This window comes from Triticum dicoccoides, chromosome 3B (genome assembly GCF_002162155.2).
Source record: "Triticum dicoccoides isolate Atlit2015 ecotype Zavitan chromosome 3B, WEW_v2.0, whole genome shotgun sequence".
Classification (NCBI taxonomy): domain Eukaryota; kingdom Viridiplantae; phylum Streptophyta; class Magnoliopsida; order Poales; family Poaceae; genus Triticum; species Triticum dicoccoides.
Genome location: NC_041385.1, coordinates 668,780,205 through 668,800,748, shown reverse-complemented (window position 1 = coordinate 668,800,748; position 20,544 = coordinate 668,780,205).

The window sequence follows — 20,544 nt, the reverse complement described above, 5'->3', positions numbered from 1 at the left end:
CCGGAGCCGCTGCGCCGTCGCCGGATCTGGGGAGTGGGATGAGATCCACCCCTCTCCCGATCCAAACGCCTCCCTGTGCCCCGGATCCCCTCATCCCGCACCACCTCGTCCCGCGTTGACTTTTCCGCGGGGTGAGATTTCAAGTCCCCAGATCTGCAATAATAATCATGCCATGTTCATCGCATCATATCTCTGCATCCGTAGCTCCGTTTCGTGCGTGTAATATGTCAAATTGTTTGTCTCAACGAGTACTTCATTTCATTCCATTGCATCATGTTAATTTGAGCTCATCTTGATGCCTGAATCATTGTTGCAAGAGTGCTTCATGATGTTGTCTGCTGTCTGTTAACAGAACATGCTCATTTGTCATTTTTGCCATGATTGATGTGTGCATCCTATGAGGTTGATGTCTACATGTGTTTTGATCTATGCCATGTTTTCTTTACAGAGGTGCTTACCATGTATTTTTGTGATCAATGTGGTGACTAGCACAAGCATGTAAACTAGGCTTCGCGATATTGCTGATTTTAGTCCCTGTTCTGCTGTTATTGTGATGCCATGTAAACATGATGCTACAGAGAGATCCATGCACATTTTGAGATACTTCAGTAAGGGTGTTTTGAACATATGGTTATGCTATATCCATCCTTGCCCTTGTTTGCAATTATGGAGTAGTCTAGCATGTCATTTTCGTGCTCTACTTTTGATTCAAAATGTTTCCTCGCAGATTGTTTACATGTTATTCAATTTTGCCAAGGTTGTTGTAGTGGATCCTCGCATGCTATGAACTTGTTCTTGCCTTGGTTTGTTTCATAAACATGTCTTATTGCTGATGCTATGCTTATCTTGTCATGCAATGACTTGTGGTGAGTGTATCGAGCTTGTTAAGTAGGGTACTTACTGTTGCTGTTTTGCTAGGCTAAATCTGTTATTTCGTGATGCTATGTAAACCTGCTGCTATAAGTCATTCTATGCATAATCTGGAGATGTTCACTAAGGGCGTTTTGTTCTACATGTTATGCTCTATCCATCCATGCCCCTGGTTGCATTTATAGCTTGCTGTAGGTTGTTGTAATCTTGCTCCAAAGTTGCTTAATAATGTTGCTGTCAGCCTGTTAACATTAAGTTCAGTTGTTGCCATGATTGTTACTAGTGTTCCATGCACCCTATGAACTTGCCATGCTTAGCTTCACAAACATGTATTCTTACTGTTGGTTGCCTTGCCATGCCATGTATTGCTCTGTGGTGAGTGGTACAAGCTCACAAACATGCCTTCATAATTCTGTTCCTGCTATGTATGAATCTGTAATATAACTTGCCATGTTTACGTGGGTGCCATCATATTTTCTGATCCTTTTTGGCTTATGGTCAGTAAAAGACTTTTGATCTATGCAATTAGTAGATTCATGCCATGCCTTTGTTTGCCATAATAAGTTCCTGTAACATGTTGTTTGATAGCTCTAAACATTGCAACCTGATGTTATTTTCTGCGAAGTCTGAACTGTTATTATTTGCACTCTTGCCATGTGTGTTTGAGCATGTTCTAGTGATTTCTGGAGATAGCTCAGTGTTCATGTTTTGTTATTCCTTACATGTAAATCATGCCCATGTCTTTTGTTTTCATGTTGAGATGCTGTAGCTTATTGTTTTGATGCTTGCAATATGCCTAGTTGCTGTTTTGGACAGATTGTTGCTATAACTTGTATTGAGTGTATGTGTTGAACCGTTGCTCCGTTTTGAGTGTGCTCTATATGAAACTTGCTTGATTTTGCATGTAGTTTCATTTTATCATGGTGCATCCTTGTTTTGAGGTGTTTGCTTGATGTTTGTATGCATTTTGCATCAATGCCATGTTTAACTTGTTTTGCTCATATCTTCTAGGCCGTAGCTCCGAACTAAATGAACTTTATATGTAACTTGACTAGAATCTCGTGTAGATCATCTTTGTGCATCTTAACTTGCTGTTTAACAACTTGAACGTAAGGTTTATTCAGATCTGGACCAATTTCGAGATATGCATATGAGGACTTACCAGAATTGTTATATGTTGTTCCCGGCCTCATTTAAACTTGCTTTGATGTGTTGTTATTGTTTGCATCATCTCTTGCCATGAGTAGCTTCATGTAGCTTTTTCATGCATCATGCTTGGTTGTGCATCATGCCTTGTTCAAGTGTGGTGTGTTTACCATGTTGTGTGCTTCTTCTCGATAGTTCCCGTTTCGTTGCGATCGTGAGGATTCGTTCGTCTACGCTTGGTTCGGCTTCATCCGTTCGTCTTCTTCATGGACTCGTTCTTCTTCCTAGCGGGATTTCAGGCAAGATGACCGCTACCCTGGATCTCACTACTATCATTGCTATGCTAGTTGCTTCGTTCTATCGCTATGCTGCGTTACCTATCTTTTGCTCATCAAGCCATCCCAAATTGCCATGAACCTCTAACCTTTGACACCCTTCCTAGCAAACCGTTGCTTGGCTATGTTACCGCTTTGCTCAGCCCTCTTATAGCGTTGCTAGTTGCAGGTGAAGTTGAAGATTGCTCCATGGTGGACAGGATTTATGTTTGGGATATCACAATATCTCTTATATTATTAATGCATCTATATACTTGGTAAAGGGTGGAATACTCGGCCTTTTGCCTGGTGTTTTGTTCCACTCTTGCCTCCCTAGTTTCCGTCATACCGGTGTTATGTTCCCGGATTTTGCGTTCCTTACGCGGTCGGGTGATTTATGGGACCCTCTTGACAGTTTGCTTTGAATAAAACTCCTCCAGCAAGGCCCAACCTTGGTTTTACCATTTGCCTCACCACCACCTATACCCTTCCCTTGGGTCGGCCAACCGAGGGTCATCTTTATTTTAGCCCCCCCCCCCGAGCCAGTGCTTGTCTAAGTGTTGGTCCGAACCGAGCCGCCTGCGGGGCCCCCTCGGGGAAACTCGAGGTCTGGTTTTACTCGTAGCATGTCTCATCCGGTGTTGCCCTGAGAACGAGATATGTGCAGCTCCTATCGGGATTGTCGGCGCATCGGGCGGCTTTGCTGGTCTTGTTTTACCATTGTCGAAATGTCCTGTAAACCGGGATTCCGAGTCTAATCGGGTCTTCCTGGGAGAAGGTATATCCTTCGTTGATCGCGAGAGCTTATCATGGGCTAAGTTGGGACACCCCTGCAGGGTATAATCTTTCGAAAGCCGTGCCTGCGGTTATAGGCAGATGGGAATTTGTTAATGTTCGGTTGTAGATAAATTGACACCAGATCCGAATTAAAACGCATCAACCGCGTGTGTAGCCGTGATGGTCTCCTTTCGGCGGAGTCCGGGAAGTGAACACGGTATTTGGGTTATGTTTGACGTAAGTAGGAGTTCAGGATCACTTCTTGATCATTGCTAGTTGACGACCGTTCCATTTGCTCTCTTCTCGCTCTTATTTGCATATGTTAGCCACCATATATGCTTAGTCGCTGCTGCAACCTCACCACTTTACCCCCTTCTTTTCCCTTTAAGCTTTGCTAGTCTTGATACCCATGGTAATGGGATTGCTGAGTCCTCGTGGCTCACAGATTACTACAACAACAGTTGCAGGTATAGGTTGTGCGATGTTCATGACGCGAGAGCGATGCTTGCTCATTTTGGAGTTCTTCTTCTGCTTCTTCTTCGATCAGGGGATAGGTTCCAGGTCGGCAGCCTGGGCTAGCAGGGTGGATGTCGTTTGAGTTTCTGTTTGTCTTTCATCCGTAGCCGGATGATGCTCTTATGTATTGTGATGTTGTATTCGTGTGGCATTGTTTGCCTTATGTATGTATCCCCATCTATTATGTAATGTTGATGTAATGATATCCACCTTGCAAAAGCGTTTCAATATGCGGGTCCATCCTTGGTGGGACCTTTGAGTTCCTTTTGGATAGGGTCGCATATTGGGCGTGACGATGGCCGCCGTCGACCGCTTCCTTGCACCAACGCCAGTCGCCTCCTCCCACCAGTTGACTCGCTCCGAAGTCCAGAACATTTTGGCCTTCCTTGAAGCTAGGCCAACGTCCAGGAGTACGCCAACAACGGTGCAAGACGCCGCCGTCGCGGTCGGTCAGTGGCCCGACGACACACAGAGCACGGCAGAGGAGCCGCTTCCCACCGCGAGACGCCCCCGCCGCCGCCGCGTTATCTAAATTTTCCATGAAAAACGTTCAGATTGCCATGCTTAAAATCCGAATGTTTATCATTTCCGTTTATTTTATATCGTTCGTCGTATAATTTGAAGTTAGAGTCAGACTGAACGAAATGTATGGTTTGATCGATTGAATGTTCTGCTAGAGCCATATCAAGTTAAATATAAAACGTCATCAAGCCACATGTATTCATTGTCATCCAACGACCTAGAGTGCTTCAATGTCGAGTGCTCAACACGTTTAGCGTGCACTTAATTTCATGCCAAAATTGTGCTAATCACATGACAACACGCAAATAACATCCTAGTAGTTAATATCCACATGCACTTAATATACTTCCAAATTAACGTGCATTGCACGTACACACTGACTAGTGCTGCTAGTACGTGAAACTGGTGTCGTGACTTGTGAACGCGTCCAGATATGGTCAACAGCAACATCGCCCGCGAGTTCTTCCTGTTTGCCCGTGCGTCTAAACGCAGAAGGGGAGGAGAGAGAGAGAGAGAGAGAGAGAGAGCACACATGGAACCCACCAGTAAGTGAAGGCGAATAGTACTAAAAATAATATTACATGTTATCCATTAAATAGGCTGTGGCAATATAAAAACATTATGTGAACAAAGGGGGTATAACAAACATTGCTATTCTATGTATGTTGCCTATTGACGTGCGGCTTGAAGACCCGGTCGCATGTTCGATCCTCGTCCTTTTTTTTAATTTGTATATGGGTCCAAATTTGTTTCATGACATGTGGGCCCCTCGGTGTGTAGTTTGTAGCACTTTAATTTGTGGTTCGAAATTTGTTCCATTTCAAGTGGACTATCGGTGTGTAGTTTTGTAGCTTATTTATAATAATTAAAGAGAACAACATAGTTTTTTCAATAATACCATGGTGCAACGTTGAAGGCGAGAAAGGACGTGCGAGAGAGCGATGACCGAGCCAGAGGGAAATCAACTAGGGGAGTTGCGTGTGTTGAAACAGTGTTTGGAGTAGTTGTGGGCCGAATGCTACGAAAATATAATCTAAACCGACCGGAATAAATGCCTACACAAGTTAATCCAAGATTGGAGTGCCCCTCGCAATGTAAATAGCTCCAGCTTTGCGAGAGATGGAGAGGTAGTAGCTTCAACGCGTGGAAGATACGGTGTGAGAAAGCAAGGTCAATCGAGAGACATATAGATAGAGAGACAAAGTGAGTGTGGTCCGACATTCATTGAACAAATATATATGCTTCGGAGAGATATTGTTCGATTGAGCTTTTGATTCCTCTTATTTGACCAACCATTCGCCATGTCAAAAATGCAGAGGGGGATGCAAGGAGCACAAGGCTTGCACATCCAAGGAAGTGGTAACATGGACTTGTACATGGAACATCCCAAGCGCAAGCAGAGCTGCAGTGAGCCTGTACAATGAGCTAGCATAAGTCCCTGCATTTCATTTAATTCATACTGGCTCATCCATGAATTCAAGTTACCAGGGGCGAACATTTAACTTAAAAAATACGAAGGCACTTGCACTCCGGAAATCAACATAACTTGAGAAATGTGAAGCTACATGCACTTTGAAAACCAGCTAATGATCCAAAGTAGTTCGGATTATAAACACTAAATGATGCAAGCACCAAAAAACACAGAATGCAACATGGTGTACAAGGACTACAAACATGGTCTGTACGTGCTTGAATTATTCATTCTCTGGCTGAAAATATCGAAGTGTAATTGCACGTATAACCAATGCGCAAACTGCATATCAATATATCTATCCTGCACAAGTATGCCAATAGTTTCAAACAACAGATTAGAAAAGTATTTATGCTATGTTGTCATGATACGGGGACTTTCTGGTAGATGGCCTCGACGTTTCCCGAAGCTATGAAAATGCACTATAACTTGCTTGTCATCAATGCCTGCAAATCTCTATCTCTCTCAACACAGTAGATCATCATTAGACACTAAATCCTTCAATGAGCTTGCAAAATGCTTGCATTAGATCCCTCATTAGACACTATATGTTCATCACCAGGAGCATGTAAAATGTTTGCATCAAATCCTTCATTAGCAGTCTGTTCATTAGACACTTCAGGTTCAAGAACAACATGAGCTTGTATGTTTGCAACAGAAACTTGATTAGATACATCAGATTCAGTCAGTTCAGTATTGATTGGGGGAGTTATAAAATAAGTAGAAATTGGTTTCATTTTCTCATAGATTCCCTACATACAGGCAGTTTTACAACACCATCAGGTTTAACTGTTGGCCAGAAATTGAAGAGTTCAATTAGATATAATCAGGGCTGTGATGTACCTCCTCGTTGCGCATGCTTCTCTTGCAAGCTGCGACTGTCCATTTGCGCAAGCTCGATGCCATGCCCGTGCTGCCACCGCTGCTTCCCACGCAGGCTACACCCAGGGTTGGATCTTCATCTTCTTGTCCTTCCATTTGCTTGAAGCCCGGCAACTGCCCTCCAACGAGGGCGCGAGGAAGTGCTGTGTCGGTCTGTCCAGCGGCAGCTAGGTTAGGAGCGAACCAGACTGGAGGCTGGAGCGAATGAATTGGGATTTTTCCTGCTGTCGATCGACATGGGAGGCGCTTGTTTGGGCCGCGAGCCTGCTATAGGGCCTGCCTTGCACTTATGTTATTGTCCCATCCAAATTGAAACAGTTTTCTTCATTTTTATTGCCTGCTCGTGCGTTGGGACGAACAAAACTAGCATGGGCCAACCTGGATGACTCAAACTAGGTGCACACTTTCCAGCCACCTGAGGTGGCCGCCCATACCAGCCCCTATGGTGGCGTCGCCCTTTTTGCGTGTATGATTGGATAGTGAAAAATATTCCAGTGGCGCTTTTGATTTACCCACAGAATGGTTGAATTGCTTGTTTCTATGAACTGAGTTCACCAATAATGTGAAGGATGCCAGTCTTTTCATCCTATTGTAGATTGCTTAGATCTCGATATGCCAAAAGTAATCGCATGAAATATACAGTAAAAGCCAGTGTGATGTGTTTGGCTACAACTAGTCTGACTACACGTCCTCATATAACATATCAAGGACGCACCATCTTACCAGATTAACCATTCGACTTACCCATGCAGTGTGGGAAGAAAGAAGTATTGGGACTGTGTATCCAAGCAATTGATGCCATGGACTCCTTCGTACAACCTTGTAAGCGAAAAAGAAGTTGCAGTGTGCCTGTACAAAGAACTAGCATAAGTTCAGTTACCTGCTTCTCGGAATTTTAGTTAGCCACTTATTGCAAAATTGTTCAATTATGTTGCTTGGATTAATTTACTTTTCTACTGATTACATAATGGCACAACCTATTAATCATATTGTAGACTGCGCCTATCTATGTGTTTGATACTTACTGTTAAGAATTATCTGTTTGCCTTAACTTAAATATCTACTTGTTTGTTTAACTGCTTTGCTGCTGCAATAGCGGGTTACAATGATGTTAATAACTACTTTTCAACATCCAATTGAAACTCTTTAATTCCTTGTTTGTTTAACTGCTTTGCTGTTATAACTCCCAGTTGAGATGTTTTGCTAACTTCAACTTCTCTGAATCCAATCGGAACTTTAATGGCAAAACAGGTTAGCCCAAGATCAAAGAGCGAGGTCCCCATGGACATTGCATCATCCCACAGCAGTGGCACCGGCCCAATCGTGCATTATGAATTGCCAACTGCTGATGCTCTAGAGGCTAAACTAGTGGTAGAAAGAGATTCTGCTTCTGCACTTAGAGATGAAGTTGACATGTTGAGGAAGCAAACAGCACAATCACAAGCAGTACTCAAGACAACCATTAAATATTTGGTGGATTTCAAAATGAAGCAAGCTGAGACTGACCAGATTGTTAAGGTCCTAAAGGAAAAAAGGAAATTAAATTCCTACTTGGTAAATCATAGGTGAAATGTTCTTTCCATAGTTGAATAACCTTTGTGTTGTCTGTTCATGTAATCAATCAAACCATTTGTTTTAAAGATCATGTAATATTTTTTTTTGTTTTTTGGTTTGTAATTTTATTTGAGCACAAGTCTGTATTAATTGATAAGACTCGGAGACATTTCATTTGGATTGCTGTGCCAGACCTACAAATATGCCAATCGGGCTGAATGTGCATTCAGCAATAGTAGTAGTATAGATGGACCATAAGTGGCACGCATCGGAAAGGGCCAAGATGCTGGCTAAAAACAGGATGTTGTTGTAGCCAAAAAAAAGTACAGCAGCCTTGCTTTTTATGTTAGTTGATATTATTGATCCATATACTCTATAAGTGTTTATATGTCTGTTAGTTCTGTACATTCTTGGTTGGTTGACTCGGTATTTGAATCTTGATACATCGCTTGTGTATGTATCTAAATGGGAGTACACATTATGCTATGTGTGACATTTGAGTTGGACATGAAGTTGAGGGAGTCCTGGACTAGGGGGTGTCCGGATAGCTGAACTATCATCATCGGCCGGACTCCAAGACTATGAAGATACAAGATTGAAGACTTCGTCCCGTGTCCGTATGGGACTTTCCTTGGCGTGGAAGGCAAGCTTGGCGATACGGATATGTAGATATCCTACCATTGTAACCGACTCTGTGTAACCCTAGCCCTCTCCGGTGTCTATATAAACCGGATGGTTTTAGTCCGTGGGACACAACAACAATAACAACAATCATACCATAGGCTAGCTTCTAGGGTTTAGCCTCCTTGATCTCGTGGTAGATCTACTCTTGTAATACCCACATCATCAATATCAATCAAGCAGGACGTAGGATTTTACCTCCATCAAGAGGGCCCGAACCTGGGTAAAACATCGTGTCCCTTATCTCCTGTTACCATCCGCCTAGACGCACAGTTCGGGACCCCCTACCCGAGATCCGCCGGTTTTGACACCGACATTGGTGCTTTCATTGAGAGTTCCTCTGTGTCGTCACCGATAGGCTCGATGGCTCCTTCGATCATCAACAACGACGCGGTCAAGGGTGAGACTTTTCTCCTCGGACAGATCTTCGTATTCGGCGGGGGCCAATTCGTTTGGCCATCTGGAGCAGATCGAAAGCTACGCCCCTGGCCGTCAGGTCAGATTTGGAAGTCTTAACTTCACAGCTGACATCCGCAGAGACTTGATCTTCAATCGATTCGAGCCACAGCCGAGCGTGCCGCACTGTCACGATGGGCATGATTTAGCTCTACTGCCGGACAGTGCCCTGGAGGCCGCGCACGAGTCCGCTCTGACCCTCGATTCGGAGCCGGCTGCGTAGATCGAGGACAGGTGGTTAGACACCGCCTCGGGGGCTGCAACCTCTACGGCGATAGAGCCGAATACAGACTTTGTCCCTTCTGAAGCTCGTGACTCCAAGGTGCCAGACTTCTTGCCGGACTCCGAACCTCCCGCGCCCCCTCCAATCGAACCCGATTGGGTGCTGATTATGGAGTTCACCGCTGCGGACATCTTTCAGCACTCACCTTTTGGCGACATCTTGAGTTCGCTAAAGTATCTCTCGTTATCAGGAGAGCCCTGGCCGGACTGCGATCATGACGGTTGGGATGCGGACGACGAAGAAATTCAAGACCCACCCACCACCCACTTAGTAGCTGCTATCGATGATCTAACCGACATGCTAGACTTCGACTCCGAAGACATCGACGGTATGGACGACGATGCCGGAGACGACCAAGAACCAGCGCCTACCGGGCACTGGAAATCCACCTCGTCATACGACATATACGTGGTGGATATCCCAAAGGATGGGAACGGCGAAGGCACAGCGGAGGAAGACCCCTCCAAGAAACAGCCCAAGCGCCGGCGTCAGCGACGCCACTCTAAATCCCGCCACAGCAAGAATGGTGATTCCGGCACCAGAGACAATAATACCCCAGACAATGCCGAAGACAACTCCCTCCAGCAAGATTCAGCGCAGGAGGACGGAGATGCCAGCCCTCACGAGAGAGCGGTAGACGAAGAGGTCGAGGAAGATAATTACATGCCTCCCTCCGGAGACGAGGCAAGCCTCGACGACGACGAATTTGTCGTGCCTGAGGATCCCGTCGAACAAGAGCGTTTTAAACGCAAGCTTATGGCCACGGCAAACAGCCTCAAGAAAAAGCAGCAATAGCTTAGAGCTGATCAGGATCTGTTAGCCGACAGATGGTATGAAGTCCTTGCGGCCGAAGAGCATGAGCTCGAACGCCCCTCCAAAAGCTACCCCAAACGCAAGTTGCTCCCCCAATTAGAGGAGGAGGCATATAAACCTGCATCACCAGAGCACAATACCGCTGACCGGCCACCTCGTGGCCGCAACAGAGAGGCCTCTAGGCCCTCCACTACAACCGTACCCCGACATCGCTCGAAAAGCACAAGGCCACAGGGGAATGCTCCGGACTGGCGAGATATATTGGAGGATAAGGCAAGACAATCAAGATTGATCTACGGATCGCGTGGGCGCCCCATGATACGTGACGACAACCGTCGCGTCGGACATAGTAAGTCCGGCCGGGACGAGCACAATAGACAAAGCTCGTTGGAGCTTCGTCGCGATATAGCCCAATACAGAGGCGCCACACACCCACTATGCTTCACAGATGAAGTAATGGATCATCAAATCCCCAAAGGGTTTAAACCCGTGAATATTGAATCCTATGATGGCACAACAGACCCCGCGGTTTGGATCGAAGACTATCTCCTTCATATCCACATGGCCCGCGGTGACGATCTTCACGCCATCAAATACCTCCCAGTTAAGCTTAAAGGACCAGCTCGGCATTGGCTTAACAGCTTGCCAGCAGAATCAATTGGATGTTGGGAGGACCTGGAAGCCGCATTCCTTGATAACTTCCAGGGCACGTATGTGCGACCACCAGATGCTGACGACCTAAGCCACATAATTCAGCAGCCAGACGAATCGGCCAGACAATTCTGGACACGGTTCTTAACTAAGATAAATCAAATCGTCGACTGTCTGGATGCGGAGGCCCTCGCGGCCTTCAAACATAACATCCGCGACGAGTGGCTTGCCCAGCACCTGGGACAGGAAAAGCCGAAATCCATGGCAGCCCTCACATCACTCATGACCCGCTTTTGCGCGGGAGAGGACAGTTGGCTAGCGCACAGCCACAACCTCAGCAAAAATTCTGGCAGTCCGGATACCAAGGACCACAATGGCAGGTCGCGTCGCAACAAGAACAAACGCCACATTAACGATGACAATAATGAGGATACGGCAGTCAACGCCGGATTCAGAGGCTCCAAACCCGGTTAGCGGAAGAAGCCATTCAAAAGAACTACTACGGGTCCGTCCAATTTGGACCGAATACTCGATCGCTTGTGCCAGATACACGGCACCCCCGAAAAGCCAGCCAACCACACCAACAGGGACTGTTGGGTATTCAAGCAGGCAGGCAAGCTAATTGCCGAAAACAATGGCAAGGGGCTGCATAGCGATGACGAAGAAGAGACCCGACCGCCGAACAATAGAGGACAGAAGGGTTTTCCCCCACAAGTGCGGACGGTGAATATGATATACGCAACCCATTACCCAAGAGGGAGCGGAAGCATGCACTCAGGGACGTATACGCGATGGAGCCAGTCGCCCCGAAGTTCAACCCATGGTCCTCCTGCCCGATCACTTTTGATCGAAGGGACCACCCCACCAGCATCCGCCACGGCGGATTCGCCGCATTTGTTTTAGACCCAATCATTGATGGATTTCACCTCACCAGAGTCCTGATGGACGGCGGCAGCAGCCTGAACCTGCTTTATCAGGACACAGTTCGCAAGATGGGCATAGATCCCTCAAGGATTAAACCCACAAAGACGACCTTCAAAGGCGTCATACCAGGTGTAGAGGCCAATTGTACGGGCTCAGTCACAATGGAAGTGGTCTTCGGATCCCCGGATAACTTCTGAAGTGAGGAGTTAATCTTCGACATAGTTCCATTCCGCAGCGGCTATCATGCTCTGCTCGGACGAACCGCGTTTGCAAAGTTCAATGCGGTGCCGCACTACGCATACCTCAAGCTCAAGATGCCAGGCCCTCGAGGAGTCATCACGGTTAATGAAAACACCGAACACTCCCTCCGAACGGAGGAACATATAGCGGCTCTTGCGGCAAAAGTACAATGCAGCCTCTTAAGGCAATTCTCGAGTCCGGCCGTGAAGCGACCGGACACCACTAAACGCGCCCGGAGTAACCTACAACAAGACCACCTGGCACGTTCCGAGCACGCGTAGCAATGCGGCCCCAACCCCAGCCCTCGCAAGATCGCAAGACTGGTCCTTCACGTACATCATTACGCTATGGAGATAACATGGGCATAGGGGAAGGGGCACGACCACGACAGGCCCAAAATGCGGCTCAACCACAACAGGGGCTCCCAAGTGTGTCATTTCTTTTTTTTCCTTTTTATTTCTCACCCACAGGACTCCGTTCACCAGAGGCCCTGTCCGGCGGTAGACCGGCTATAACACCCACGATGCGGCTATATCTCCCACGTGTCGAAGCACGACTTAGAGGCATAACCGCATTGTGGTTTTGTCGCAAGAAGGGTCATCTTCACACAATCCCATGTAATGAACAAGAATGGGATAAAGAGTTGGCTTACAATCGCCATTTCACACAATGAACATATAATAAATCATACATCATTCAGAGTACACACATATAGTCCGACTACGGACGAAGCCAAAAGAAAAGAAGATAACCCAACTGCTAGATCCCCGATCATCCCAACTGGGCTCCACTACTGATCAACATTAAATGAAACATAGCAACGACCAAGATCTTTGTTGAGCTCCCATCTGAGCTCGGTTACATCACCTGCACTGGTATCAACGGCACCTGCAACTGTTGTGATAGTATCTGGTGAGTCACAAGGACTCAGCAATCTCAAAACCCGCGAGATCAAGACTATTTAAGCTTATGGGTAGGAAGTGGTAAAGTGGTGAGGCTGCAGCAGCGACTGAGCATATATGGTGGCTAACATACTCAAATAAGAGGGAGAAGAGAGCAAGCGGAATGGTCGTGAAGCTAGCAATGATCAAGAAGTGATCCTGAACTCCTACTTACGTCAAACATAACCTAGAAACCGTGTTCACTTCTCGGACTCCGCCGAAAAGAGACCATCACGGCTACACAGACGGTTGATGCGTTTTAATTCGGATCTGATGTCAAGTTATCTACGACCGGACATTAACAAATTCCCATCTGCCTATAACCGCAGTCACGGCTTTCGAAAGATTATACCCTGCAGGGGTGTCCCAACTTAGCCCATCACAAGCTCTCACGGTCAACGAAGGATATTCCTTCTCCCAGGAAGACCCGATCAGACTCGGAATCCCGATTCGCAAGACATTTCGACAATGGTAAAACAAGACCAGCAAAGCCGCTCTATGTGCCGACAAATCCTGATAGGAGTCGCACGTACCTCGTTCTCAGGGCACACCGGATAAGTCAAGCTATGAGTAAAACCAGCCCTCAAGTTTTCCCGAGGTGGCCCCGCAGACTGCTCATTTCGGACCAACACTTGAAGGAGCATTGGCCCGGGGGGGTTAAAATAAAGATAACCCTTGAGTCTACAGAACCCAAGGGAAAAAGGCTTAGGTGGCAAATGGTAAAACCAAGGTTGGGTCTTGCTGGAGGAGTTTTATTCAAAGCGAACTGTCAAGGGGGTCCCATAAATCACCCAACCGCGTAAGGAACGCAAAATCCGGGAACATAACACCGGTATGATGGAAACTAGGGCGGCAAGAGTGGAACAAAACACCAGGCATAAGGCCGAGTCTTCCACCCTTTACCAAGTATATAGATGCATTAATTAAATAAGAGATATTGTGATATCCCAAAATAATCCTGTCCATCATGAAGCAATCTTCAACTTCACCTGCAACTAACAATGCTATAAGAGGGGCTGAGCAAAGCGGTAACATAGCCAAGCAACAGTTTGCTAGGAAGGGTGAAAAGGTTAGAGGCTAACATGGCAATTTGGGAGGCATGGTAAACAAGTGATAGGTAACGCAACATAGCGATAGAACAAAGCAACTAGCAAGAAAAGATAGAAGTGACATCGAGGGTAAAGGTCATCTTGCCTGAGATCCCGATAGGAAGAAGAACGAGTCCATGAAGAAGACAAACGGACATAGTCGAACGAATCCTCACAACTCCGGAACGAAACCGAAGCTAACGAGAGAAGCAAACCGGAAAGAAGCAAACAACATGGTAAACACACATGCATAAACATGGCATGATGCACAAACAAGTATGATGCATGTCCGATTTAAAGAGGCATGGCATGGCAAAGTGCAACAAACAATACTACAAGTTAAGTGGAGCTCAATATGCAACGGGTGACGAAACACCACATCAATTATTTAGTTCTCTCTCGGTTATGCTAACCAACAATATTAAATGTTGTTAAACATGGCAAGAGGTGAGGCATAAGCAAACCACCTAATTAGGCAAGTTTAAATGAGGCCGGAAATAACAAACAACAATTCCGGAAAATCCCCATATGTCATTTAGCATTTTAATGCAAACAACAATTTCAAATATTTAAATGTTGTTAACATGATGCGGATGACATATGCAAGTTTATGCAATTTTTATGAAAATGTCGACATGAGCATGTTACGAGGCATTTGTCACCGTGGTGGAACGAAAGGGGTGCCACGGCAACGATAACGAAAATGGTGCCACGGCAACATTTCGATGATCCTACAACTCGTCGAGATGTCGGTGCAAAAGAAAGTGTGGATGTGCAGAACATGCAAAGATGGTGGGGTGATCCCGGATTCCGGGTTCCCACGGGACGGCGGCATGGCAAACGAGGAACGTGCACGAAACAAACGGGCACGGTGCAAACATATCGTACATCTCATACATGCAAGGGCATCTCATCGCGGTCGTCTCGGGTTATACCTTCGAAGCGTGCGTTTTGGGGCGGTTCAATATCGTCGAGGGAAGTAGTCGTTCACGGGTCGTAGTGGAAGTAGTTGTACTCGTGTCGTAGTGGAAGTAGACGTTCCCGCGACTGAAGTTGTACACGTCGGTGGTAGTCGAACTTGGCGGTCTTGGCGACGGTAGTCATGCACGTTTTCGTAGATGTCCGGGGTCGTCGGGTCGTCATGTAGCCGTACATGTTCGTCGTGGTACACGGGTCGTAGTGGTACTCGGGATCTTCTAAACTTGCCGGTATTTCCCAAATGAAGGGGTACTTGGTCTTGACGTCCATGGTGTCTTCGGCCTTGACGTGAAGCAGGGAGGCGGAGACCTGGCCACCGAAGCGCGACCATTTGGAGGTGGGGCGCCATGTAGCTGCGGCTGCTCCCAGCCGAAGCTCGGGCCTCCATGCCGTCGAGGCGCGGGACAGGGAGATGGAATGATGTATGGGCGCGACGAAGGGCAGCAGTCCGGCGACAGAGCAGAGGCGCAACAGGGAAAAAGGGCAGGAGCACCGGGCGAGGAGGAAGACAGAGATGGCGCAGGCGCGTCGGGGTCACCAACGTCCGGCAGGGCCACGGCGGTGACTTCGGCGTGGGAGCCGAACGAAGGCGGGGCGAAGAAGCAGCGCGCGGGGGCTCTGCTCCCTGGTGGTTGGGGCGAAACGAAGGGAGGAGGAGGCGCGGGGCTCTGCAGGGATGCTGATGGCCTCGCGGGCCATGGCGGGCACGATGGGAGGCGCGCTCGAGAGGAGAAGCAGGGCGCGGCGAGCTGTGGCCGGCCGGCGAGGAGGCGGGGACGAGGGCTGTGCGGTGGTTGGCTTGAGGGGTCTCGAGGAGAAGGAGACATGGGCGAGGTGGATCGGGAGAGATGCGGCGCGAGGGAGGAGACGAGGGAGAGAGATCGAGAGATGGGGATTCGATCGGGGCTGGGGCTGTGGCGCTGTGTGGGAACGAGGGGAGAGAGCGGTCGGGCTAGGGTTAGGAGGGGCGCGGTTGGGCCTTGGGAGGCCGGCCCAGATGGATACAAGTGGCGGCTGGGCTGCGGATGGGCCTAGATAGCCTGGGCTGCGGATGGTCTGCTTCTCTCCCTCTACGCTTTTATTTTCCAAAACAGAAAATAACAAAGAGGAAAAGAAGAGGAAAGGAAGTGTTTGGGATAGCATTTACGCATGGGGGTAATTTTCCCGGACTCACAAAAATATGCTCGTTCCAAGAAAAATAGAAAGGTCATAATTGAAAGATTTAAATTCAAACTCATTTGAATTTAATTCAAATGGGTTTGAACTAGGACTTGATAAAAGGAAGGTCCAAAAATGTTCGGATTTTTGGTGGAGCTCCAGAAAATGACGAAAGAATTATTGGCAAGGTTGGAGACCAAGAATTGAGATAACAACGGCATGGGATATTTTGCAAGTGGGTTATGGTGATTTCCGAAACAATGGAATATTTTATAATATCTCCCTAAATATTGGGAGGGTATGTTATAAAGAGAAGCCACCCTTCCCTCGATTTAAATGGATCGAAGATCCATACAATTTATTTAGTTGAGTTTTAAAAATTAAATGGCATGATGGCATGATGCAATGCAAGAGATGACATGATGAAATGCAACAAACAAAAATAAATCACACGGCGAAACTCGGAATAGCTGGGAGTCTTCTGGAGCGTCGGTCTCGGGGCGTTACAACACTCCACCACTACAAGAGGATCTCGTCCCGAGATCTAGAATGGCACCGGAGAGAAAACGGAAGAGGAAGAGAAGAGGTAAAGCTAAGTTGCTTCTTCGACAAAAGAGTGAAACCAAAGAACCTTGAGAGGTTGAAAAGTTGAAGGAAAGAGCACAACGGAGTTGAACACAATTGAGAGCACTGTGGTAGAAAATAGAAACAAGGAACACCATGTGAACCTTGGAGGTTGCAAAGCTATGGATGACGAGTACAATGGACAAGAAGGAATTGAAATCACTCTGGTTGAAACGAGATAAACAAGGAACAAGGAAGATCAAAATCGGACAGCACTCCGATTGAAAAGAGATGCAAGACTTGATAAGATGAAAAGAACTTGAAGAGATGACACAACATTCCGGTTAAATGGATAAGCAAGAAAATAACATGATCTTGACAAAACGAGGAGATGGGTGAAGAGAGCAACATCACAATGTGTCTGGAACGAAAGAATAGAAGCTAGATTAGAGGATATTTGAACGATGCACCGGTAAGATTTGGAGAACGATAGCTACATGCTGCGAATGAAGAATTATGACATGATGGCCTTCGGAGGAAAGAAATGGAAATAACTCATGAAATGCTCTGGATGGGTGATAAGAATTTTCACAATCAAAACAATTATGAAAGGATGGCATCAAGCTAGAACCATGAATCTCTGGAAGAACGGGTAAGGACTTAAGAGGAACTCTTCTTCGGTCTTCACATGCTGAGAATGATGATGAGAACCACCATGAATTGTTGAGACACTCCATAATAAAGAACAGAAAGGTTGAATCAACGATGAAAGAATTTGGAAAATCTTGGACAAAGGCATATGACTGATTAAATTCATTCTTACGTTAAACTTCGAAAAGAATTTGGGAATGGCTCCGGGAAAATTAGAAGAGTCAGGTAAGATCCTGGGAAAAGACCTGTGGGTTAGGGCCCACTCAAAAGGACAACACTGTTGAACGATTGATTGAAAGGGGGGATTGCAACGGTTAAATTAAATGAGTTGAATGAGATAATAATCTCGAAAATAACTTGAACGGATTGAGAATGAAACATGAATCTTCCAAGATATCTTTGCACTCTGGAACAAATGAATAGTGAGAGGTGAATGATTAAGAGGTCACCGGCATACGCAAACACTTGAAACAAGGAAGGGAATATGATCAACACCGAAAGCTTGAGTTAAATCCACCGAAGAAGAAAAGAGAACAAAGAATGATAAACTTGAAACTCCGTTAGTATCTTCCTGAGAATCACCGGATAAGAACATTGACGGAAAAGAATGGAGAGACTTCACATCAATAAAATGGATACCCGATTAAGAAAATCTGAGTCCTTGAACAAAAAGGGTGGGAGGGCGGGAAAACAAAGGCAACTTGGGACAGATGAAACAAACACCGTTGAGAAAACTTAGAATTGATCTTCCGAATGTTGAAATGTTCAGATCCACTTGAAGAGAAGCACACCGGTCGGAAAGAATTGACATGACGACCTCAATGATCAAGAAGGATTAGCACTCCCATAGAAATATGAGAACACCATTTAGAGAAGGTATCAACACTTGACATCGAAGCAACTCGAATACCACAACTCAAAACAAAACAAAGGATTTGGCTTGTAGAATAAGCCGGAACAAACATATGATAGAGATTCCGTCCGAAGTTTTCGTGGTGGGGCCCACACGGGCTCGAGTGTACAACACCATCATGTACAAGGCAGTGCACATGACATACGAAGTGTCCCCGAACTAGCATAGCCAAGGGTTCTTTAAGACACAATGAGACCACTGTAAAAACGACCTTGGAAAGGCGGACCACTAGACGTCGAACCCCAATTTCATATCATGCATCTGTCGAAAAGATATTCTAGGAGCTACTTGAATTCGCACCTTTAAAACTCCCAAAACTTTCTGGTTATGCAATCTGGTGTTGGGGATACAAGGGAAGCAATATATATCTCACCCAAAACTAATAATTCCTACATCCAAGCTGTATCCATCCGTCAACACATAACCAAGAGAACTCCGAAAATCGTGTACCTCAACCTTCGAAAAGCATCCGTTATACGAGTTATGGCAATACTCCCGAACTCCCGCCCCAGTACTTGGTGGCGTCGAGGTTATCTCACCAACAACTGCATAAAAGAGATTTTCGATGTCGGCAAAACTCAGGTATTCCAGAACTGCAATGATAAAATTATGACGACAACACCTCGGAGCTCAACTCCCCGAGTCAATGCCACATAATAGACAGGAGGCACCAAGAACAATGTTCTCGTCACAAAACCATCGGAACGATTCCAAGATACCCGCGTGATCCTAAATTTTTTTTTAGTAAAATTTGAGGAGAGGAAAGTCAAAACATCTATGTCAGGAGACCTCACCAGAGCGACGAAGGGACTAAGGAGTAAAAAGAATCCTACTCTCCGATATATATAATCCTAAGACTCAAAACATTTTTTGTTCTAGACTCAACATCGCCAGCAAACAATCAAGCAGGGGGCTCCTAAGTCGGGGATGGCTCTGATTACCAACTTATAACACCCACGATGCGGCTATATCTCCCACGTGTCGAAGCACGACTTAGAGGCATAACCGCATTGTGGTTTTGTCGCAAGAAGGGTCATCTTCACACAATCCCATGTAATGAACAAGAATGGGATAAAGAGTTGGCTTACAATCGCCACTTCACACAATGAACATATAATAAATCATACATCATTCAGAGTACACACATATAGTCCGACTACGGACGAAGCCAAAAGAAAAGAAGATAACCCAACTGCTAGATCCCCGATCGTCCCAACTGGGCTCCACTACTGATCAACATTAAACGAAACATAGCAACGACCAAGATCTTCGTTGAGCTCCCATCTGAGCTCGGTTGCATCACCTGCACTGGTATCATCGGCACCTGCAACTGTTGTGATAGTATCTGGTGAGTCACGAGGATTCAGCAATCTCAAAACCCGCGAGATCAAGACTATTTAAGCTTATGGGTAGGAAGTGGTAAAGTGGTGAGGCTGCAGCAGCGACTAAGCATATATGGTGGCTAACATACGCAAATAAGAGCGAGAAGAGAGCAAGCGGAATGGTCGTGAAGCTAGCAATGATCAAGAAGTGATCCTGAACTCCTACTTACGTCAAACATAACCCAGAAACCGTGTTCACTTCCCAGACTCCGCCGAAAAGAGACCATCACGGCTACACACACGGTTGATGCGTTTTAATTCGGATCTGGTGTCAAGTTATCTACAACCGGACGTTAACAAATTCCCATCTGCCTATAATCGCAGGCACGGCTTTGGAAAGATTATACCCTGCAGGGGTGTCCCAACTTAGCCCATCACAAGCTCTCACGGTCAACGAAGGATATTCCTTCTCCCAGGAAGACCCGACCAGACTCGGAATCCCGGTTCACAAGACATTTCGACAATGGTAAAACAAGACCAGCAAAGCCACCCGATGTGCCGACAAATCCCGATAGGAGTCGCACGTAACTCGTTCTTAGGGCACACCGGATAAGTCAAGCTACGAGTAAAACCAGCCCTCAAGTTTCCCTGAGGTGGCCCCGCAGGCTACTCATTTCGGACCAACACTTGAAGGAGCACTGGCCCGGGGGGTTAAAATAAAGATGACCCTTGAGTCTGCAGAACCCAAGGGAAAAAGGCTTAGGTGGCAAATGGTAAAACCAAGGTTGGACCTTGCTGGAGGAGTTTTATTCAAAGCGAACTGTCAAGG